We start from the raw sequence: 23,251 nt of genomic DNA, 5'->3' as shown, positions 1-23,251 counted from the left end.
GAATGTATTAAGTCTTTATGTTTGGGAGGTCTCTGATCTTTAGATAGGATTCTAGAAAGAAACTCTGCATATGTAGGTTTTGATGTTGTACGCATGGATGGTGCAGAAGGTGATCTGTGAGAGCAGACAGCCTGATTAGTACTGGATATACTGATTTGTGAGCAAGAGACACTAGATTCTAGATTTTTAATATAGATGCAGCTGTCACATATTGAATTTGTCTGAATTAGGAGAAGTGGGTTGTCAGTGTACATGAGACAATTGGTACATTGTCTTAGGATGCCCATGTCGATCAGGTTGAATGGAGAAATGGTGGGAAATTGTCTGTTCAAGATGTTACATGAAGTATTACAGTCAGTAACAGGGAGGAGACTAGATGGACCAGATATGGCTAAGGGACAAGAAAACATTCTAAACTGTGAGGGGCTTAATGGGTAAGACTTGTGGAGAAACCTCAGAGGCTCAACTGAGTATCTAACTGTGCAGTGAAGCACAACGGTGAGAAGCCATCAATGTAGCATAAGCACTTGACTAAGGGAAAATTATCTAAAAGTTTGTGTCTATAACCACCAGTGGTATACTCCACTGTACAGTAGTGCACAGTTATGTGGGTGGTGCATGCCACACCAAACCCACACTAATGCAGGCAACAAGTATCAACAAAATTAGACAAATTTCAAACACTCTAACCAATAGTAGCACATTAGACTGAGCCCTGGACCAACAATTACCACTTTAATAGGTCCTTAGCTACACTCTCCTTTCACTAGGGTGTAGGGGTAGGCCCTATTTTGTGAAGGAAAGCTGAATTACTGCTTAGAAACTGTAAAAACAGACTGAGTTCAACAAATCTGAACCAAGTCTATGCTAGGCTAAAATGCTTGGAACAGCAAAAATACAATAAAATACAGTTCAAAAATAGCGATAGACAGTAAAATACAATGCAGGAAGTGCAGATCAAGTAAAAATGATACTTATTTTTCAGTAGCAGGCAGTGAATGCTTCAGATAACACAGTCTCTGCCCATCTAACACCAACTAGCACACCTGCTCATCTCAAAATACTCAGCACATAATAAAAACTACCATTTGCACACATAGGAATATGTATTTCTGTAACCCCCCACAAAAATGAAAATATTAAAAAAGGCTGTTCTAATGCATGAATAAATGATAATCTTTCCCCATCTAACATCAAATGGCAGACCTTCTCACCTCAAAGCGCTCAATACTTAATAAAAGTAGATCACACACATAGGAATATGTAGTTCTTTTTCTCACATTTGTGTTTATTTTTTACAGATCCAAAATACTCTGGAGTGGTCCAGGCATGTACCTCTCAGGTTAGGGAGTGCTCACCTTCTGTCCAACCAGAGACGTCCTCAAAGGGTGAGGACAGTGGCACCCCTGCTGTAGGCACCCCAGCACATGGTAACCTGGCAGGCCTCAGTGAACAGAGGGTTCAGAAATTGGTTGAGGATGTGCTGGTGCAGGTCATGGACAGACAGACAGATTCAGCCATTTGAAGCCTCTCTTCTGCAAGTTTAAAATACCCTGTCCCAGTTGGTACTGACCACCACACCACCATCGATCCCTACTCCTCAACATTAGGGTCATCCACTGCACCATTAACAGTAAAAGCATTTGAGTCTCCATGGACTGGGACTCCTCCAGGCACTTCCTCCCTTACCCTTTTTCCTATACCATCTCACCTGTTTTCCAACCACAAAAATGTGGGAGTCTATTTCCCTCCAAAAACATAGTGTCCGTCCTCTCCCACCTCCTCTATCAGAATTATCTTGATGAGTTCCTTTCTGTCTCCTTCTTTGTTGTGTCTCCCCCTTTTCAGTCTATCCTATCGCCACCTCACCATTCATTAATGAAAAAACAAAGGTATCCAAATAAGGATACCCCTATATAAAAGATGTTAAACCCCTTTATTTTTTACTTACAGATTTTTACTTACAGATTTTTTGTGTATAGTTGTTCATATATATGTTTTTATGGGAACACTTTGCAATGCCGAAATCCTGAAAGATCGAATTTCATATGTGCAAGACCATATGATTGAATTTTCGGAATCCTGACATTGTGAACTGAGATCTGCATACAGGGTGGAATGGGAGATTTCCCTTTTCCTTGCTGTAGTGCGATCACGAAGTTGGAATATTTAAGAAGTGGGGGTGTGGGGGGTGCTGCCACCCTGCAGAAACATTTAAATTGTTGTTGTTTTTTTTTTTTGATTTGTTTCGGAATTTTGATATTCCGAAACATCGATCATATGGTCTCGATCATATGAAATTCGATGTTTCGGAATTTCGAGATTCTGAAGTGAATCCATTTTTATACATACCTTAACTATTATGTAGTGGTTTTAGCAGGTGTACATATATGGTTTTAGTGGTTGATGTGTGTATATCGCTTTAAGATTATTAGGTTCATGTTTGGCGTGTTTTTTAAATGGTATTTAAACTGCAGGAAGTAACTGTGTATTAGTTTCTGATGAAGTTCATTATTAGAACAAAAGCGCATCCTAGGCTGTGTTTTATTGCATTTAAAAATATTAATAATAAAAGCTGCACAGTCTGCCACTTGCCTTAAGTCTTTCGAGTACGATTGTGTAGCAGTGTCTGTCCGCAATATCCAACTACATGTGAAGTAATATGAATCCTACAGCTTTCATGTAGTACTTCATATGTACTAAATGTTTATCTTTAGGCACTTTACATTTCTGCTATCAGTAGGTGTGTTTTTCAAAATGCCTTCGCTTTTCCTTATTAAGTGTGAATAACCTGCACTTAGCTTCTTTGTATATACACACATAGCAGAACTCCTTGTGGATAACCGCTATGTAGCTGCAAACTCCTGTACTACGAACACTACCCTTAATATCCCAAATACAACAAAACTTCTGTCTGGGAAATAGTATAGGGAAGAAACTGCCCTTCTAAGCTTTTGAAAGACCATAAACTGTTAACAAAATTAAGGTCACCTCACTGCTTTTCTCTATCAAAAGCTTTTGACACTGCATCACACAGCTATTACTACAAATGCTATCCAAAGTAGTCATAAACAGATGTCAGTTTGTCAGATGGGTATACACATAGTCCTCTTTTGAACCACTCACAGAAGCAAGTTCTATCCTTGGACCTGTACAATTTAAAATATTCATTAATGCTATGCAAATCATAATGCTAATATCATTCAACATGCAGATGTTTCCACTATTATCTGTTTTGTGAGCATTCTTATCCACCTCCAGAAAAGGATTTAAGAATCCTCCACTAACAGTGGTTGATAAACTCCCAGATATTATGAACCTTTCTGAAAAAAAGAAATAAACCAATACTGCTGTTATATGTTTTTTTCCCTCATAAACAAGACTCACTGCCCGGTATCAGTTTGTTAAATAAGTCATCTAAATAACAATTAAATTACTAAGAGAAGTTATAGATCCCAATATAAAATGTGAGAAATGCACAGACTAACAACCAAAAATGTGTAATGTTGCACTGATCCTTGTCTAACAAAGCAAGCCTAGCTGGATACTGCAAACAGTCCTTGTTAATACAGTCTGTTATAGTAATCATCTATTTTTACAATATCAAAAAAAAAATTCTTAAGCTGGAGCAAACACAATAAAATCACTAAATTCATCAGTGACATCTTAAAATCTACCACTGTACAGCACTGCAAAACTTCACAAAGGAATTCTATGCCCATAAATATCACAAAAGAATTATGTGTACAATTGCATAAATACATAGAGCTGACAGTCCCAACCAAATCTAAGTATGATGGAACATGTGGAAACAAACTACCCTGGTGGCCAGCAACAGAAAAAACTCTACAATAAAAGAAAAAAATCCTTAATGTATACATCAGATCAAAAAACCCTTATATCAAGGATAAAATCAGAACATTGACTAAAAATGTGAAAAATATTATTAGATATAGTAAAACAGACTATGAAATTAGGTTAACCCCTGAATCTAAGAATCATTACAAATACTTCTTCATCTGTATTAGGAAAGAAGGAACCACACCCAAAAGTGTTCTGAACATATTCATAATGATACCACCAACTCTGTTCCAGTAGACATTGCCTATATACTAGCAAACAAATTCTGTGTAAATTTTACCCGAGATGACTATGCAAAGCCCATATATCCTGAATCTCTCAGATCCCCCACCATCACTAAAGAACATGTACTAAAGGTGCTCTCCAAAACTAATAATACTTCTACATTTGGATCAGACAATTTAGTAAACAGTACTAAACAAGCTCTGGTACAGCCATTTCTTAATGATCATGTTTAAAGTGAAAAGATTAACTGCATTTTTACCTATAAGAGTATTCATATGCATCCATGTGCACACTAAAACTATTTTATGTAAAAATAAAAGTCCATCTTAATCTACATTTTAAGAAATTTAATTTTTAAAACATTTGTTTAAGCTAGAAAGGGATTTCTTCCTCTGCTGAGCCAGTTGTCTCTTGTTCTTGGACATTCATTTCTTCCTTTTATTGTATAGCATGTTAATACTAGGGATCCATCAGGGTGGATTGTTTATTTGGCAAGACCTGTTTTTAATCTGGTCAGGTACAGTCGATTCTATACAACTGCTTAACTGGTTATACAGGGCATTGGTGTATACCTCTGCATATGAGTCCATGCTATCTGCATTCGAGAGGGCTTTGAAACTTTTTAAGCCATCACTTAGTAGAAAGTAATTTGCCTTTGAAAAATTCGTAAGCGTTTTTAAGCTTGATGGGTATCTGGTCTTATAATTAAATCAAACGAGACTGATTTATGGTCCGATCTTCCCAGGGAGAACATCACACAGTGGGGGTCTAATGCTGTCCCATGTTAGTGAGTACTATGTCTGGGACAACTGAGCCTCTTGTGAGTGTGCTGAATAGCTGTTCTAGAGCTTTTGCATTAGCAAAGTCCAAGAAGCTCTGAGTCAGCCTGTTTGTTGTTGTGCATGTTTCCCAATCCCAACTGATGATAGGATAATTAAACTCACCATTGAGTAAGGTGTTGGGCTATATAGCAAGTGACTCCTGTAAGTTTAGGTATGCCATATGCTTTTCTTGTTTCATGGTGGGGGACCTGTAGCTAGCTATGATGTGGTAGGGGACTTTGCCAATAATTAATTGGACATGGAATAGCTCAAGAGAGTTAACTGAATATGGAATAGCTCAAGAGAGTCATACTGTTTGACAGTCTAGAGGTGTATTTATCCATATTGAAGATGGATACACCTCCTCCTTTGGTTCTTTCCAGTTTGTGGTCTGAATGCATAGAAGGCATTTCAGCCCTGCATGGCCACAGTGCTTTCTGTGCCTTTGTACCATGTCTCGGTGACTGCACAGACATCAACAACTTCTAAAGTAAGGAGTGCTTCCAGGGAGAGCAGTTTCTTTTTTAGGCTCCTAGCATTAAGCAACAGTACCATGAGTTTATCTAGAGAGGATTTTGTTATGTTGGGAGGTTGGTTGTTTTGACACTGCCTAAAAAGGCACATTAGAGGTGGTTAATGCCTTTGCCAGTATCCAAATTCCTAACAGGAGACAGGTGCAGGCCATCTCTGACAAAGCAGTGCAGTCTGTTGACCATGTCTTCCTGGGCTAACAGATACAGGATCCCCTTGGACTGACACCAGAAGCTAAGCTGACTGTTAAAGTCAATTATTTTTTGTTTGTATTGTGGTATCATCTTTAGCGAAAGTTGAATGCTGCTTAAGGCTAGGCTTACTGCCTGTGACACACATAATCTGAGAGGTCAGTCATGTCTCTCTCCATATAGCCCAGTGAGGTATGTCTCAAGTCATTCAATCCCATATGGTCTATGACAGAGTCATAACAGTACTTGTGGTTGAGTGACTTGACGGATCCTGGCATCTGAAAGACAGCTAACTTTAACCTGCTCCTTATCCAGCCTGATGAGAAGAACATCCATGTGTCTCACAATGGAGTCACCTATGATTAATACATTAGGTTTTGTGGTGTTACACCTTATGGGCTTATTTGTTGAGACATTGGTGTGTGTGTTATTATATGTTGTGGTTGCGTTTTGCATTGTTATATGTGAAAGTGGTTTGCATATGTAGGTTTATATGTCATGCTCTATTTTGTGTGTATGGGGGTTTATGTGTCGTGTTCTTATTTAGAGAGTGTGTGTGTGGGTTTATGTGGCATGTTCTTATTTAGAGAGTGTGTGGGTTTATGTGTCGTGTTCTTATTTAGAGAGAGTGAGTGTGTGTGTGTGTGTGTGTGTGTGTGTGTGTGTGTGTGTGTGTGTGTGTGTCTGTGTGCGTCTGTGTAAAATATCCCAGACAGGTATATGTGGTGGTTAGTGTTACTCAGGCTCAAACCCTGTACCTTAAGTACAAGAAACAAGAGCTTGAATTCTCTGCCTGTACCACTACTTGCAATTCAAGGAGTTCTATAGCTCTTAACTGTCAAGATTTTCACAGAATGTCTGGAATGTTTGGCTCATACTTTTGGCCTGTTCCTCTTAAAATTTGTGGTTTTCTGGCAAATCAGTGAGAACTGAATTCACTAAATAATGACAGCAATTTAAGTTTCAGTCTTCCTATCTTTTAAGGAAAAGTGTGGCAACACAAAACATTTTATTCTAGCAACTTTTTAAGATTATACTTTCAATGTTCCCAGTGTGGGGCCTTTGTATCCCCTAATAACTCGTGGCTTCTTCCAGATTTCTTGTGCTGCAAAGTTGAGAGATATAGTTGAGTGTCAAGTGGATTTTACAAGGAGCTGAGAGCTTCAGGGGAAGAGAAGTTTAGTGCTGCTTATGCCAAGTCTGTTTGCATTGTTAGTAGGACAACAGGTAGTATATTTGCTTTTGATGCAGACTGCTGTGGGATCTACTCCCACAGTATGTTGATGGATTGCTGATACTCTACTGTATTGTACTTTAAAGGGGTGGATGCTGCAGTCCTGAGAATGTCCTCCTTTGGAGGAGATACCTAGTAACTATGAACCTGTTATCAGTTTGCCATCCATTCCCTATTGCATTATTACTAGCTTATTATTTTTTATGTAACATTGGCAATTTATTCTTCAAGGACAACAGGCACTTTATTTGTAGATGAAACAATGAAGAATAAAGTTGTTTGCTAGCAGCAACCTTTTCATTAGTTACAGATCTCTTTATTGTGGAATTATTTAGATGACTTTTTCTTCTGCAGATTGTGTATATCTAATGATATTGGATTGTAATGACAGAAGTTTGAGTAGAATTTTATGATGGAAATGTTCTGAATTGGGCAGTTTTGTCCTTATTGGTTCATACATTTTGTTTCATTGCTTAATGGAAAAATATTCAAAACAATAAATTTAAAACACGCTCTAAAAAGTGTGCTGTATTATACAAGAATATAATCTAATGCAATCAGGAAGGTGAATCAAAGAACACATGTATGTTTGTATGGTCCTAAATATGTGTCCAATGGGCTTATGATTGGAAACAGGTCAAAGGAAGACTTTATCCACCACTGGCCAGATGCATTTTCTTTGAATGTGGGTTTCAATACTGTTGCAATGAATGTGAGTTTCAAGGGCAGAGACGTTATAATGCTATGTCTGTTTTCATTGTGAGACTGTATTGCTTTGTTTAGCAGATGTCTATCAGTGTTTGTGCTATAAAACTTAAAATAAAAGTATTAAATGAAATCGAAATAAACATTGTAGAAGTAAAGAATAAAGCAGTATGCATATTAGCATGTTTATGGTAAATGGGGAGAAGTAGTCAAGTAATGGGACACTGGAATGGCAGCGAGGGAGAGGGCTGTGTATGGGGGGCCCCCATTTGGCCATGATTTTGTGAGGGGGAGGGGTGGAAAACTCAAAGACAGCCCCGGTGACACAAGCTCTTGCTATGCCACTAAACAGTCTTACAACTAACAGATACGATGCAATACAGTGCAATTAATCATTTAAAGCAGCATCAGATGTAAAGTCTTTTTTTTTCAAAACTGCTAAAGTACTGTCACAGTATATAAAAGAAGTGCAGACAAACAAAAATAGTTAGAGCCCTTTTGTCTGCTTCCCAGCTCAGACAGACCAGGTAAATGCCCACTGCCACTAGATGAATAACCCCAGTCCTCCTATTGTAAAAGCACAGTAAAGAAGCGTCCAGAGTGAAATGCTACCACAAACAAATGTAAAGATATGGATGCAGCAGTGTACTAAAAGTGCGATTATTCAATAAAAGTATTTTGCTTTGTATAAATGAGTCAAGAGCCACTCAATTGCACAGAATTTATAACAGCGCCAAAAACAAGATAAGCTGATTAATAAGACGTCCAGCCAATAGAACTATGTGCAGAAATCGCAAGTGTTTCTCCAACCTAAACAGACCTGGCTACCTCCCAGTGCATTAGATTGGAAAATCCACTGACCTCTTGATGTAAAAACAAGTGCTTGCAAGTGTATAAAAATACAGTACTTTAGCCAACAGCTAGCTGGATAATAAATTCAGTACAAGTAAATCAGTAGAACAGACAATTATGAGGCAAAATGCACTTTTTTAGTAGAAGCACAAGGAAAAACAGCACAATGGCATAAAGTATATAGTACCAACTGATATTGCCAACATCCTGGCAGATAGGTTTAGTGCTAAATTTAACCCCCTCTCATCCCCAAAAGGGCCCATCTCTATACCGGAAGAATGCAAAGTTCCTGTAATCATGGCTGCACATGTAAAAAACACACTCTCCAAAGCCAAGAACACAGCATCCATGGGACCTGACAACATCCCAGGCTGCGTTCTACATGAACTACAGAATGAACTGGCACCCCACCTAAGTACCATGTTCAATCATAGCCTCACTTCAGGCTTTGTGCCCACTGAATGGCGCACAGTGACAGTTATCCCACTCCACAAAGGGGGAGCCACCACGGACCCTGAGAACTACCGCCCCATTAGCCTGACAAGCCTGGTCTGCATGGCTATGGAACGTATCATCATGGGACTTATAAACAATGACATTGGTAATCTCCAAACTCCGGACCCAACCCAGTTCATGTTTTAAAAGGCAGATTATGTCTCCTAAACCTGACAAACTTCTTTGAAATGGTCCGCAAAGCTGTAGATGAGGGTAAGGTGGTTCACACAGCCTATCTAGATCTCACCAAGGCTTTCAACACCATCTCCCACTCTGGAATTATAGATAAACTCACTAAACTAGGTATAAATCCCTATTTCACAAGATGGGTAGCCAACTGGCTCACTGACAGAACCCACACTGTGAAAGTAGCAGACTCCAAATCCAACTTCATACCAGTGACAAGTGCAGTACCACAGGGTTCAGTCCTGGGTCTTCTCCTGTTTGGTATCTACTTCTCTGAAGTACAGGCTAACAGAAAAGGTCTTTGGCTAACAAAGTTCACAGATGACTGCAAACTAGGAGCCATAATCAAAACTCCTAATGATGTGGACATCCTACAAAAGGGCCTTACTGAGACAGATGCCTGGTGTCAAAGCCATGGCCTCAAGCTCAATGCCAAAAAGTGCATTGCCATCCCTTTTGGTAAAAACTCTGTACCCATGAACTACCACATAGGCGGTAGTCTAGTTAACACCGAAAGTGTGATAAGAGACCTTGGGACACAAGTGGACAGTAGACTCTTTTTTGATAATCACATCGCCACAGTAGTCAGGAAATCCTTCGATGTGGCACACCGCATCACAAAAGGTTTCTCATCCAGGAAAAAAGAGGTCATTGTTCCCCTCTACTCATCACTCATTAGACCCATTATAGAGTACAATGCCCCTTTTGGTATGTATCTTACAAGACATCTACAACAACTGGAAAGGCCGCAGAAATATCTCACAAAGAGGATTACCAGCCTCAAACAGATGCCCTACACAGACTGTCTCAAAAAACTCCAGCTTTACTCTGTCGCATATTGCCTACTCAGAGGCGATCTCTGCCTAACATACAAAGCTATGTCAAACCCAGAGCTGTTGGACATGCTCCACTTAAAGAAATCCCAATCCCTCTTGGCTTCATGCTCTAGGGACCTAAACCTTGTCACCACAATAAACAGAACACACTGGAGGAATAGATTCCTGTCCCAGACACTTCCCATACTCTGGAACAAACTACCTATCTATATCAAACAAAGCCCCTCATTAGCACTCTTCAAGAAAAATCTTGATGATTGGATGGGAGATAGGAAATTCACCCTGGGGATCACTTCGTGGCTCTGCTGAACAGGGGCATAGGAAAATAATTTTCTTGGGTGGTAAAATCCAGGGTACCTTTTGGCTAGATTTATATAGGCCCTAGGGCCGATAGCCCAGTACATACCTATGAACCTATGAGATATCAACATCAGTGTAAAAAGGGGGAGCTTATTAAGTTAAGTTTACACTAGTGGTGGTCAGCTTAAAATCACCACGTTTTAAAAGCAGATCAACAAATGAGTATGTTCGTTTGTGGAAAAAATTAGCAGGGAATCACCAGCAGTGTCACATTAGCAGTCATAATGTAAACACCACACTCTACATGTTTCACTACTGCAAAACTCACTTATGTAATATGATATATTTTTACCTTCTGTATTACTTGGATATTATTCTGACTAGAAACAACCCTATTTTGCACAAAACATTCAATATATCTCTACAATTCCTCAGTTTACAAAAAGTATCCTTTCTTTTTCAGAATAATATATTAAAAACACTTTCTTCTCACTTGTTTGTTTTTGAAACTGTCCATCTCTTTCAAGTTGAGAATTAGTTTCAGACTTCATTTTATCTTATTTATAACAGAAAATTTCTTTTGAGACAAAACTTTCTTCACTTTATGAAGCATGAAACCATAACCTAGACAGGCTGTGCTGGAAATGTAATGGGCCAAAAAAAGATATCTTATTTGTTAACAGGCTTAGCATTTCTCCATTTATTTTATTAAAATCTGGCTTTGCTGTATGATGCCCTTTATTAGAGTAAGTTAAACCTTAACATAAAGTTAAAGTTAATTATACAATGAAGAATCCTTTAAATTCAAAAACATGCACACTGCTTGGACTCTCATTCAAAGTGCCCATTGTAAATTGAGCATATCCCAGCAGAAAGAAGTCCGTCCACTTAAGTTTACTTGAGAGTTAGGTTTTCTAGCCGAATAAGCTCCTTAAAGCCACTCAAAATACATTTTAATGGCTGCAGTGTTAAATATCAGAAAAACAGGAAAGTTCTGCAAAACTGTAAATAGTTGAGAATCATGGTTACTGACAATATGAGTAATTGTAATAATGGTAATCCTTTCTCTCAACTATCCATAGTTGTACACTGTACTGAAGTACCTTTGTCTTTCGCACATGCAGTACATCACTGTGGAGAAGAGGACGTGGATGTTAAATTACCATTATACAATGAAATTATTTAAGAAAGGTAAGCAATTTCTTTCTTAAATAATTTCATTGTATAATAGCAGGGAAACACAGGATTTACCAACAGTCGACTTTGATCACGCAGGCTTCACACTCATTATCTAACCACTACAGTTATGGGTAAATCCTGGAATACCCACACCCAGTCATGGATTATTGCTTAAGTAATCAGTCTGTACTACATCTTGTAAAATGCAACATGATAATTATTGAATTATGTCATCTAGAATTAAATGCAGAATAAAATAAATGTGCACAAACCTTATTATGCAAAATATTTTATATCTAAATCAGCTGAGTGGCCACTATTCAACAGTCTTGAGTTAAGTATAAATCCAAAGAAATGCCATCTCTCTCTCTCTATATATATATATATATATATATATATATATATATATATATATATATATATATATGTATTTAATTCCAAATGTATTTTTATACTGTTCACACACAAGCAATTTCTACTACAGGCAGTCTCCGGGTTACGGACATGTGACATGAGGACATCCCATAGATATGAATGAGTTACTGCAATGTCGGAAACAAGGTAAAAAAAACAAGTGCTAAAGATGCCTAAATGTGTGTGTGTGTGTGTGTGTGTGTGTGTGTGTGTGTGTGTGTGTGCGCGCGTGTGTGTGTGTGTCTGTGTGTGTGTGTGTGTGTGTGTGTGTGTGTGTGTGTGTGTGTGTGTGTGTGTGTGTGTGTGTGTGTGTGTGTGTGTGTGTGTGTGTGTGTGTGTGTGTGTGTGTGTGTGTGTGTGTGTGTGTGTGTGTGTGTGTGTGTGTGTGTGTGTGTGTGTGTGTGTGTGTGTGTGTGTGTGTGTGTGTGTGTGTGTGTGTGTGTGTGTGTGTGTGTGTGTGTGTGTGTGTGTGTGTGTGTGTGTGTGTGGCAGAGAGAGTGGGAAAGTGACAGCGATGTGTTAGTGAATGCAGGTATAAATGAGGAAGTGACTGTGTGTATGAGAGATCGGAAGAGTTAGAGCAATGTGTGAGTGAATGCAGGTATGAATGAGAAAGAGACTGTGTGTATGTGAGAGAGAGAGTGAAGAGTGAGAGTGAGGGAGCGATCCCCTGGCAGCAGTTAAGAGGTGGGTGGTTGCATAAGGGGAGGGGGTTAGTTATGGAATAGCTAAAGTAGGGTTCATAGGTTCATAGGTTCATACTAGGCTATCTGCCCAAGGTGTGTGTGTAGCCCATAGTTATGTGTGTGTGTGTGTGTGAATAAAAACTATGCCTATCATTTTTCTGTGCCTCTGTCAAGCAGTGACACTGAAGTAATCCCTGGGGTATATCTGCGATCTCCCATCCATTGGTCAAGATTCCTCTTAAGAGTGTGTGTGTGTGTGTGTGTGTGTGTGTGTGTGTGTGTGTGTGTGTGTGTGTGTGTGTGTGTGTGTGTGTGTGTGTGTGTGTGTGTGTGTGTGTGTGTGTGTGTGTGTGTGTGTGTGTGTGTGTGTGTGTCATATCCATAAATCTCTTAGAGCAAGAAATTTGGACAAAGCCATAAATAAAAGTGGGACAAATGCCCAAAATAAGGACAATTTTAATAAATATTGTTCTTACAAACTGAGAAAATTGATTAAATAACAGGTTTTGGATTAGCATGAATTTTCTGAAGGGTATGAATTCTGAAACTCAAATGTCTGTCATTATTTTCTAACTTCAGTCAATGATTTGCCACTACGTTTGCTAAACAACCACAATTTTATGAAAAATAGACCAAAATATGAGGCAAAAATCAGGACATTCTGCGAAAACCTGTACAGTTGAGAGGTATGTATTGAGTGAAAAAGTCCTCATAAACATTGCATTTAATAACAAGATGTCTTAAACCAGCTTTGTTGACTGGAAGTAAGGAAGCATAGCTACAGTATACAGTATTATATGTAAGATTTTGTTTTTGTTTGGAAGTGTTTTTAAAGTGTTTTATATGCAAAGAAAAGTAAAATAAATACTAGACTGAGGCAAGCATTTGACTAAATGACATTTAATAAGAACCATATGTATGTGTTTCAACTTACATACACATTTGACTTAAGGACAGACTAAAAAACAGATCTCGTCTTTAACCCGAGGACTGCCTGTATACCCTTTACCATGTTTTTTGTTGGGCAGTCCCCCCTCCCATAACACTTCATCCATAATAATGTTGTTCATGTGTTCAGACCTCTGGGATCCCTCAAATCAAATTATTCATGTTGCAACATTATTTTATGTTCAAGCTTCTGTCCAATTGGATATTACAAGAATGTACAAACTACCGTCATGACTGCTTGAATGATGGTCCTTCCAGTTGTCTCTTACCTTCATGCTAGAGATACCCATTATGAGTGAATATATGAGCTTAGGAGAAATAGCAGGAGGTCAGGGGATCACAGGCATGGAGCTAAACAACAGGACTAAACAGCCAATTAAATTTAACTGATGGGTTGAAGATAATTTTTTTGCTGATCTATGTTATTTACAGAGGAAAGAACTAGATGTGGGAAACATGATATCTAAGATGATACTGTCCTTAGCTGGATCCAAATCTATTTGTTCCAAGTGTTTTTTATTAACAAAGCCAGTTAAGATTTGGGCATATTTGATGTTGAGTAATTTACCATTCAATGGCTGGGTAGTTAAGAATTCCCCAAAAGGATTCTATTTCATTGATTTCTGCAACCAAGAGTTTAGCCATGAGATCAATATGCTCTACAGAAGACACAGATAGTGAACAGGATTATCAGATAGTATTATATTTTGTATCAATAATGTTAATTATGGTATTAGCAATTTCTAATCATAGACTGATTTCTCAGAAAGCTAGCTGAATGGCATGTTTTAAAACAGTTAACATAGCTAATAATTCAGTCAATGGTTCACCAATGTGTATTGTTTAACAAACTAAGTTTCCTGTGCAGTATATGAGGGGCATTGTATCCCAGTACCCCACAACACATATAACACAGTTATTTCTTATTTTAATAAACTCTTGGGCTCTTAGACCACATAACAGGGAAAATATGTTTTTCATTAATGACTCCTACCCAGTGCTAAATTTCAATAATAAAATATTCAGTCATTTTTAGACTATCAGTGTTGGTTGTCATCTCCATAGTATAGAACAATAAAGAAATGTCAGCATAAGCAGCTAAACCACATTTAGAACAAAAAGAACAACATAGTTTCTCTTTGATGTATAAGAAAAAATGCTATAGTCCTTTTTTTGTAAATGTTATGTGTCCATCTAACAAATACAATAATCTAGGCCAAGATGTGTTCCACCACATATTGTCATGTTTAGTGGAAGTCAATTTCTTCAAATGAAATGCCAGTCTATGCAAAGTCTTTCTTCAATTTGATGGAATCTGTTTTCAGTGACTGAAACTAACTGCCACCATAGTAAGGATGGCATTATGAATCCAAGCATAGTTTATTTATTTATTTACTTACTTACTTCTTTATTTATCATCTGTTGAATGGATTAGTCCCACTAGGCTAGTGGCCTCTTTTCTGGGAGACCTGAGGTGATATAGAGTCTGGTAAGTTGACCTTTTGCAACCTTATACCCAACAATCAAAATGCAACATTATTTATTTCCATTAAGGTATATGAAATAATTGTATTTATACCTTGCACTAGGGCATGCCTCAAGGGATGTATATTCGGACATCTCCATAAAAGATGGAAATAATCAGCATCTGTATAGAGGCAGTTTCAACATGTTGAGGTGGATATGTTCCCTATCCTTACAAGCTGGATTGGGGTGGTCTGCCAGCACATGTGAATCACCAGATAGTTCCACTTGCCTATTATCATATTTATGGATAAGATGTCATTTCCATGTTAAAGGGGAGATGTCATGCAACCGATAGCTGACACATTTCTAATTTCCAGTACAATAAATGTAGTTGGACTTGTAACTGTGTTAGACTATTTTCTAAGTTTATCTCCATTTTAATTTTGTTTAGAATATGCATTTGCCAATGCTACCAAGTTGGAGAATAGCCATGCATCTTGTGTGTTGGTTCACCCCAGGGGTTCTATTGTGGCCTTAACTGATTATAGCCTAGTGATGCCTCCAGAGGTTTTTGCAGTTGCATCCTACTGACTCCTCCAGGCATCAAATATTGCTTGCTCATATTAAATTAATATTTCCAAAACTATACCACATACATGGTATTAAAAGATTTCATCTTAAAGCTTATATGATTGTAGACAAAATTGTGTTGATATTTGACATCTGTCTAGTGAAGCTAAAGAAATATTGAATCTTATATACAATTTATTTATATTATAATACTATTCATATTTCACTAAATATCTCAACAATCAAGTGACACATATAGCCTCATATGAAAGCTCACAGCTGTATGAATAAACTATTACAGGCAGTATAGGTGGTGCTTAAATGGTTACTGAGATCATAAGCAGTTTATACAACATTACAAACATTAATATTAAGCAGTTTATACATTACAAACATTAATATTTGCTATGTTTATTGTAGTTTATAAAATCCTGTATAATACCTGGAATTTAATGAAAACAACAGTTATAAAGATTACTTTGTGCTGAACAGTTTGCCATTTACAGTTTTCTAGAAATGCTTATAGTTCTAGAGGATTGAACCAACTGGGAGGCGATAATTTTACTTTTATAAAAGGCTCAGGCCAACTCTCATTGGAAGCTAGAGTACAGACTTAAAAGTGTTCAACTGGAAGGGAGACCTTGCTACCACTGAAAGTTAACTCACGATAATTTTTTTTTTTTAGCTCCATGAGGATTTCAAATCCAAAAAGCACAAATCATTCACATACGTAATTGGCAGCCCTTACCCAATCAGGCCACCACTACATACAATTAACTGTCAATGATAATCAATGTATTTTTCTGGTCAGGTGTAAAATGAAAAATACCAAATTTTGAGCTCTTTTTCTCTCAGGATCTCATTGCTAACCAGTGCTCGAGTGCCCCTTGGGTCCCAAATTTTGAGACAGATGCTGTCTACTGTGTAACATGATGGTATTATATAGAATTAACACAAATGGCAGCAAAATTAGGACAGGATTGGGTCAACCCCTTATAAAAAATATCAACCAATCACTGGAATCTGATGGGATCTGAGGTCTGGAAGTCCAAACACACTCTGTCTCTTTTTTGGAGATTTCTAGTTGCTTATGATTAATTCTTGGGTGCTTTCCTTGCCGTAACAATTTCCCATTTATTGGATTGCATTTCTGAATTAAATTTTAGTACATTGCTTTGCATAAATGCCAGAGGATAAACAAGGAGGACATACATTTTAAATACCTGCATTTTGCTTAAAAAACAGCAGTGACTGTAAATCCTTTTGCATTAGCTGCTTCCTGATTCTGCTGATGGTTTAGGCAACATTCATTTCTATGATATTCTGCAGTGCAAGGGTCATCCATATTCTCAGATACTCAATTTCCATGATAATTATAAGCTGTATATTAGAATCCTGCAATAAAACCTTGTGTGTCAAGAGCTCAGTAGGAAATGTGATTATTTGGTTTCAGTGATGTGGAGCCCTGTATATTTTGCAGTTTGCTATAGAAGTAACATTATGGGTCCTAGATGTAGGTGTGGTTTCATTATCCAGAGTGTGTTGTCATATGCAAACCATATAATTAAAGAAGAAGTAATCATTTCAGACTGATCCTGCAGTGTTCATATTTATCCTGCAGAAGCAAGTGTAGAAAAAACACTGCCATGACTAATAGTAAAAGGTAAAGAAGGCATCCTTTTCTAGTCCAGCATTGAAGCAGAATTTTGTCTGACAAAATTTGGTTAGTAAAAATGTGACCTGTGGGCTCAAAATGCAAAATTTACTCCAATGAATCCCAATACCTTCATAACTTGCCAGATAAATTCCCAGAATATAGAATTAAAGGCTTTGCTATAAAATATGAGATTTGTCACTGCAGATATGAAGAAAAAACTGAAGGTAATGCTACTCAATGCCAGAAGTCTAAACCTTAAAATGCACGCACTCGAGGCACTCCTCAGTATGGAGAAAATCAATATATGTGCAGTAACAGAAACCAGGTTTAAGGCTCCAGAGAGCACCCTGGCACTACCAGGCTACAACTCATACCATACATTTTGGCCACAGAACCTGAACCATAATACAAAAGGTGGGGGAGTATCCATATTCATCAAGGATACCCACACCTCTAGGTTAGTGGCACAGCACGATGCTTCAGAGATTATCCATGTGCAACTAACAACGGTCAAAACTGCAATTGAAATTGTAGCTTGATACAGATCACTCACCATGTCCCAGGGCCCCCATTCCACGTTTCTGGAAGCAGTGGGAAACATAAAGGTCCTACCAAAAACCCTAATATTGGGTGATTTCAATTACCCAAACATTAACTGGGAGAACTACTCAAGTACTAACTCCCTTGCCCAACATTTCCTAGAATTTATGAACTCAAATGCCCTGGTTCAACGGGTCAACACTCCCACCAGAGGTGACAACATATTGGACCTGGTCATCACCAACATGGGCGAATGGTGTTCCACACCTGAGGTCAACTCCTCGCTGGTTAGATCTGACCATAAACAAATCACTTTGGATATCCACATTCTTCCCCCACCCCCAGACAAAGAAACCACTGTGAAAAACTTTTCAAAAGCAAACTTCATGTTACTTAAGACCGAGGTGGAAAATTTCAAAGTCTCCATGCTAAAGGATAATGCTGTCCAAGCTGCAGAATCCTTTACTAATGCATTCTATGGGCACCTACAAGAATGCACGGATCATACTATCCCAAGCAAAACCAAGACACACTCCTCCAATAAAAGGAAACCTGTCTGGTGGACTCCTGCCATAAACAAGCTATACAATAGAAGGAGGAAACTAGTACAGAAAAGAGTAAAATCCCAAGAAGGGAATACATCCCTGATCAGTATCAGCAAGAAACTACGATCCCTCATAAAATCATCCAAGGTGAACTTTGAAAGAAAAATTGCCAAGGACTCCAAAGATAACCACAAGGCATTCTTTAGCTATGTCAAGAATCTAAGTAGCAATGCTCAGATCTGCTCGGAGTTAGTGCAGAATGGCACAAAATACACTGAACTGACCGATATCACCAACATCCTGGCAGACAGGTTAAGCACAATCTTCACCTCCTCTCACCCCCAAAAGGGCCCATAACTATACCAGAAGAATGTAGAGTCCCTGAAATCACAGACACTCAGGTTAAAACAGCCCTCTCCAAAGCCAAAACACAGCATCAATGGGACCGGATGGTGTCCCAGGCTGCATCCTATATGAGCTCAAAGACAAACTAAGCCCTCACGTAAACACACTGTTCAAACTCAGCCTTTCCCCAGGCTACATACCCATAGAGTGGTGCACAGCAATGGTTATTCTGCTCCACAAAGGTGGAGCCACAACAGACCCTGGGAACTATCACCCTATAAGCCTGACTAGCTTGGTCTGCAAGGCTATGGAATGCATCATCATAGAACTCATTAACAGAGACATTGGGAACCTCCAAACACTGGACCCTTCCCAGTTCAGCTTTGTTAAGGGAAGATCATGCCTCCTAAACCTGGTAGACTTCTTTGAGATAGTTACCAAGGCTATAGATGAGGGATAGGGGGTACACGCAGCCTACCTAGACCTTGCAAAGGCCTTCAACACCATTCTGATATTATAGACAAGCTCACCAGCCTGAACATAAACCCCTACATCACAAGATGGGTTGTCAAATGGCTCACAGACAAAACCCACATAGTGAGAGTTGCAGGAGCTAGGTCCAACTCTAAACTGGTTACAAGTGGCGTTCCCCAGGGCTCAGTCCTAGGACCTCTCCTGTTTGGCATATACTTTTCAGAGGTACAGGCAAGCACAAGAGGACTATGGCTGACCAAGTTCACAGACGACTGCAAACTAGGGGCTATAATTGACTCTCCGACTGACACAGACTTCCTCCAAAAGGGTCTCACTGAGACGGATATCTGGTGTCAAAATCATGGCCTCAAGCTAAATGCCAAAAAAGTGCATAGTCATCTCCTTTGGAAAAAACAAAGTACCCACAAACTACCACATAGGGCTAGTTCCCTAAATATGGAAGATGTAATAAGGGATCTGGGGACCCAATTAGACAGTAATCTCACCTTTGATAATCGCATTGCCAAAGTGGTTAGAAAATCCTTCTATGTGGCCCACCTAATCACAAAAGGGTTCACATCCAGATCAAAAGAGGTCATTCTGCCCCTCTACTCATCACTCATCAGACCCATCATAGAGTACAATGCCCCATTTGGGATGTACCTTACAAGACCCCTGCAACAGCTGGAAAGACCAGAGAAGTACCTCACCAAGAGAATCACTGGCCTCAAAGAGATGGCCTATGCAGCTCGACTGAAGAAACTCTAGCTGTACTTGGTTGCATAACGCTTACTCAGAAGTGATCTCTACCTGATGTACAAGGCCATGTCCAACCCAGAATTGATGGACATGCTCAACCTAAAGAAAACCTTATCCCCTCGAGCCACACGCTCTGGGTATATAAACCTCATCACAGCAATAAATATGACATGCTGGAGGGATAGATTCCTATCCCAGAGACTTCCCATACTTTGGAAAAATATTCCAATCTACATTAGGCACAGCTCCTTGCTAACACTCTTCAAAAGAAACCTTGATGAGTGGACGGGAAACAGAAAGTTTACCTAGGGGATCACTTCAGTGGATCTGCTGGACAGAGGCATAGGGAACTACTCTAAGGGGGTGGCGAAAGCCAACACATTCTGGATAGGCTTATAAATGCCTTCGGGCAGATAGCCTAGTATCTATCTATGAACCTATGAACCTATATCTGCTGGCAAGTATATATAGCTTGTTTATTTAGCCAAAGTGAACCTGGTCAGGACTGCTTGCTCGTCCCTTGATAAAGCCTTCTTAGTTATTTCCAATAAGCTGTGGCAGAATTTTTTTAAAGCCTAGTGGCCAGTACCGTAGCAAAAATGTTGAGAATTGTTTGCAGAAGTGAAATAGGCTAGTAGTCACAAGGACCAAGAGTGTTTTGGATAGTTTGGGAAATATTATCATCCTGGTGTATATTAGGTCCTCTGGGAAGTAGTCCTTACTGATAGAATTCATATAGAAGTGGGAGAAGGATAAAGCTATTTCTTGATTTATATTCTTAAAAAAACTCTGCTGATAGGCCATCTAGCCTGGGAGTCTTGCCTACTAGTAGGGCTTCATTTGCCTGAATCTGAATTTGTCCTGCCTCTCTAGATAGTTTTGGAACAGCAATCCTCACAAAGCATTGTTATTGTGAAGTTGAGTGTTTTGGGCATGTTCTTCTGCAAACATCCAGTTAATAATGGCTGAGTAAATCTGGGTTGTACCAGCTGAATCTCCTAATAGCTGAAATGGCCAATTCATATTTTCTCTACTTACATTTATATCCAAGCAGTTTCAGTAGATGTTTATTCCTCTCAACCAATGAAAAAGACACCATAGCTCTAATTTGGTAGCAATGTCTTCATAAAGAAACTGCCCATATTGCTGTTTGCAGGAAGACATTTCTATATATATAGAAGGTTATCTTTACATTTTAATTCCTTATATAGCCTTTCCTTACTAGTTATAGACTCCTGTCAGGATTTCTTTCAATCTGATATTGATGGGTAGAAGCAGTCCCCCCATCCTTTACATTGCTTCTTAGACCAAATTCTGGCTGAACATATGTAACTGTTATGGCACGCTGCCAAAAATTCCTTTACTCAGTGCCCCATTGCTCTGATAAATGGCACCTGCTTACAGGAGGTGTGGATTAAATCTTCATAGCCATTGAGTGGCCTGTTGGACGAACTGTAGCATTTGCATGTGGTTCAAAAGACCCAATGGAAGACTGGAAACTCTGGATACTCTAGCAAAGTCTTTACAGCTAACCAGCTGTATATCGAAATGACTAGCTATCGAACCCACACCTAAATGTGTATTAGCATTCTTTAGAGGATAATGTGTATATCAACTAAACTGAAATATTGCATGGTTTGTTGTAGCTTCTCTACAGATATCAGTAACTTGATTTTACCTGACAGAATTCTATCCATCAATGGGTCCAACACTACATTAAAATCATCACTAAAAAGGATTATACAGTTACTGACAACCAAAGTTTTAATACATTTAGATATGCTACATAATGGCATCATGCCATCTTGATTTGGGCTGCATAGTTTGCTGATACTATCCTTCCTTGTGGTAATTGTATACACAAAATTACCGATAACCCTTGTCTTTCTCAGGCACCCTTTTTTAATATTTTTAGAGTGGTGTAGCCACACTATTTTTAGCCATGGCAGAACAAGAGGCATAATAACCTGCTGGCCATTTTGCAAAATTAACTGGTATATGCTTTCTCTTAATTTTTGTATCTTGCAAGAACATAAACTATACATTTTTCACACACAGTTTATTAAACACTGGATGAAAACTAATGCAACAAAAAATAAGAAAGAAATGTTATAAAAGAATTGAGTGCTTTCATTCTAATATCCAGGATTTCATCAGAATACACCAATAAAACTTATCAGCTCAATTTATAAACACTAAAAGCTCTCCAAAGAAGAGGAATCAATTAACTTGAGCAGTGGAATCAATATTAGTTTGCATCCAGTGTTTAATAAACTGTGTGCGAAGACTGTTGGCAGCCAATTCCCTGTGTTCTTGCTTGTTTTTAGTCTACCTTATTTGAATGAAACTATAACTTTTCCTTACTCAGATATTTCCCGGGATTCATGAAGCTTGCGCCAGGTGTAGGCGTAGTGTCGGCGTTCTAACACCAAAGATGGCCGCCGGAACGATTCAGGTACAAGCTGTTTCCACTTGCACTAACTGCGTAAGCTACACTCGCACAACTCCCGAGCCTTGTATACTAATTACCCCTTGTGCAGCAGTGTAGCATGAAAATGAAGGTATGTAGCGATTCAGGAAGTGGTGCAGATGTAGTGTAAGCATGCAGAAATGTAAACCGTAGAAAACGGTTTCGATCTTTGCAAATATAAAATCGGAGCCATGACAGATGACCAAACACATGTATTATATTGTTAATATATGCCAGTGGCTAAATATATAGCCATTGGCATAAAAACAACATGTACAAAATATAAAATTAACATTTAATATATGCAGTCGCACTATCATGATGTGGAAGCGTAGGGGAGTGGTGCGCAAAGGGGATCGCAAGGAATATATAATAATATAGAATAAAACCGCAATGAAACACATATCATGATTTCCCCATAATAGTCAATGACATGCATGCTACACCATACTCATGGCACAAGGGTTGCTAAGGGGCAGTCACAGTGCTATGCACAGTAGCTGGGAATTAGTAGGCAATGTCATGCAAATGAGAGGAGTAATAGTGGATCACAGATTCCCCACTGGTATAAGGATGCACCTCACAGTGTAGCGTTATAACACCGAGGTTTGCCCTTGAGATAAAAATGACATCCAGAAAGGGGTGTGTTGCCATTGCTGTAAGCATATTGGAGCATTGCTAAACTGGTCTGTCCCTAGCTAGGCAAAACTGCAGGATAGGGGTGTGTCGAATTTCCCATAGCTATGCTTAGCTGAGAGTAGACAAGGTAACCAAGTATGCATGTGAATGGAGATGAAAATATGTGTAAACCCGGTAAATAGGTATGCGCGGTGCACACTGCAGCTGAAACAGGAAGGATATAGGAAAGAAATAAGGAAATGCTGCAGCAGTGAAATTGCAGTACAAATGACTAATTAACACCTGACAACAGCTAACAAGGCTGCAAGCAGCTACCTGCAG

The sequence above is a fragment of the Protopterus annectens genome, chromosome 1.part1 (genome assembly GCF_019279795.1).
Source record: "Protopterus annectens isolate FY-2018-M chromosome 1.part1, PAN1.0, whole genome shotgun sequence".
In the NCBI taxonomy this organism is placed as follows: domain Eukaryota; kingdom Metazoa; phylum Chordata; order Ceratodontiformes; family Protopteridae; genus Protopterus; species Protopterus annectens.
The sequence above is the reverse complement of the archived record's forward strand: the minus strand, read 5'-3'. Positions refer to the sequence as shown.